Source organism: Pinus tabuliformis, chromosome 6 (assembly GCF_031772625.1).
Source record: "Pinus tabuliformis cultivar Carrire ecotype Pingquan chromosome 6, CPIR1, whole genome shotgun sequence".
Lineage (NCBI taxonomy): Eukaryota > Viridiplantae > Streptophyta > Pinopsida > Pinales > Pinaceae > Pinus > Pinus tabuliformis.
The window spans coordinates 1,552,534,272-1,552,536,860 of record NC_142292.1 but is presented as its reverse complement, the minus strand read 5'-3'; the positions used below and the strand labels follow the sequence as shown (position 1 = coordinate 1,552,536,860).

At 39.0% G+C, this 2,589-nt stretch overlaps 1 pseudogene; it reads right to left on the bottom strand.

The window, feature by feature from the left end:
• Positions 1-228: 228 nt before the first annotated feature.
• On the bottom strand, positions 229-2,152 carry LOC149264655 (uncharacterized; annotated as a pseudogene).
• Positions 2,153-2,589: the final 437 nt, after the last annotated feature.

The window sequence follows — 2,589 nt, the reverse complement described above, 5'->3', positions numbered from 1 at the left end:
CCATGGCATGAAATAGTATGGTCATACATAAGAGGGCGTACTATAAGGCATTAAAATCCCTTTAGCATGGGATTTATGGTTTGCCAAATTATTGGGCACAACATAAATTAGGATGAGAGCCCAATGTATCTAATAGAAATTATGACGTCATTCTTGGGCAAAGAAAAATTCGGTGGGCAGCTCATAGGGTCTAACAGAGATCAGGATGATGTTTAATAGAAAGAAAGCTCAACCATTTGCAGATGCAGGATCACTGACCCATACATTGTTCCGGTGATCCTTGGAATCTTCGAGATTTAATTCGGACCATGGCCAAGCAGACTGCTGCTGAAAACTGGTACTCAATTCTGGAGTCATGCAACCAATATTGCTGCTATTGTTGTTATTATCGGGGTAATCCAGAAGAAGATCCGAAAAACCTGTGTAATATACAGGTGAAATGCCTAATTCCGCAGAGCTAGAAGAGTCCACATGGGCCATACGTTCTGTCTGGCCCATAGTCATATGAGCAGAACATGAAAGTATATCAGGGGTTTTAACACTACAGTCTCCAATCCACTCAGCTGATGCAGAATTACAGTGATGGGAGTCATTATCTGGGTTCAAGGACCAATCACAACTATGTTGGGTTGAAGCACAGTATGAGGAAGACACCAAACCAGAGCATATAGGGGTATTGAGAGTATCAGAGTATAAAACCTGATAGTCTTGTCCTCTGTTTTGATGATTTAGATCAAGCACATGACATGAATTGTTACAGCTCTTAGTAGTATTCGTACTGCTACACCCTTTCCTGAAGGCCTTCCCAGCTTCTGAAGTCTATATCTTCAGGAAATAGTCAGTGGGTACATTATCGTCCGGCATCGTGATGGGTTTATTGTGCGGTCACTAGAAGCCGAAATAGAGGACATGAGCAGTGATTCTCTCGAGTGACGAGCTTCTGCTTCAAGTCTTGCATTTTCCCACTGTGCCTTGTGCCTCGTGAGGGTCAAGACCTTTAGCCCTTGTGGACCAGGGTCATTGGCGTCCGTTCTAAGCGCATGGGTTGAAGGATCGATTCCCATCTTTAACAAACGCTTTTTCAGATGGGTATTCCAAAAATTCTTGACTTCATTGTCTGTTCTCCCAAACAGCTGTGACGCTATTAAAGACCATCTGAAATTCATAAATAACTAGTTGTAAATATTAAAAATAGATCTGTTTAATTGTTATTTCACGCACATCTATACGTTACATTCCACCCAAAAGAAGAAAAAATCATACAACCAGACGCACTACTCAATATCACATCCGCTTTTAAAAACTCGGACAACGTTGACAATATATGATAGAATGAAATAATTTTTATTTCGTTGCCTGTTTCCTAAAATTGCATGCAGCCGAATAATAGTTTGCTCTTCTTCTTCGGTGAAGGAGCCTCGTCTGATATCAGGTTTCAGATAATTCGTCCAACGCAATCGGCAGCTCTTCCCACAACGAAGAAGCCCTGCATATATAGTTATACACAAACAGTTCACTCTTCTATACATATGTAGTATGCCCATCAACAGATAGTTTTTCTTTCTGTAATGAAAAAAACACAACTAGGAATTGAAACCCTTGGAGCGTGTCCCCTGCTGCAATCTACAGTTCCTACAAGTTGAATGCGATAAATACAAATATTAACAGATCAAACACCTTTCTTATATGTCCTAAAGATTTAAATGCAGACAACGTATATCAAACTAAATTCAACAACCATAACTTACAAGATCGGTAACTATGTTTTGGTAATGTTAACACAACCATACAAATTACATATATATGTTTTTGACTTTTCTTAACTATATAGACACTCTATTCGAACTACATCACGTCTATTTACAGAGACAGACGCATATATCGATTCAAACTCTAAAGATTTATTGTGATTCAGATGGGTCTTTTTGTACTGTTTATTTATATATACAGACCAGCAAGCTTGGGAAGAGCACGCCAACTGCCATGCCCATTTTTCTGAATGTAATTGACGAGAACTTTGTCTTCCTCAGGAGTCCAAGGGCCCTTCTTTAACCCCGTTTTTTCACAACAGGGAGCTCTACCCATATTGGCTTAGAAAGTGTCCAACTGAAAGCTGCAGACCCACATATGCAGAGCTTGATGTCAAACTGAATGCTGCAGAACCCCATTAAAGAAATTCTCATCGCAGTGATAATTTTTTCACGTGGTCTGCCAGTCGTATATATTGATGTGTGACCTTGACATGGGTTAAAGTGGACGCTGAACAAGGAAAGTGGGGTCAACAATATTAAATGGGCATGACTAACTGCAAATCAATTTGAATGCAACGTCTTGACAAACAGCAAAAGGAATATCTATTTATCTATTTTTCTTTTAGTACGGAGATCGTGCAGTTATTATCAAGAATGCACAGAAAGAAACGATAAAATCTGTATTTTTATTTTAGTACGGAGCTCGTGCAGTTATTATCAAGAATGCACAGAAAGAAACGATAAAATCTCATTCGTAACATTTAGTACCGAAGCTTTGTGGCGCGTGGAAGATATGTTTATACTATCAGAGTAAAAATAATTCGATTTTCTTGTAAAA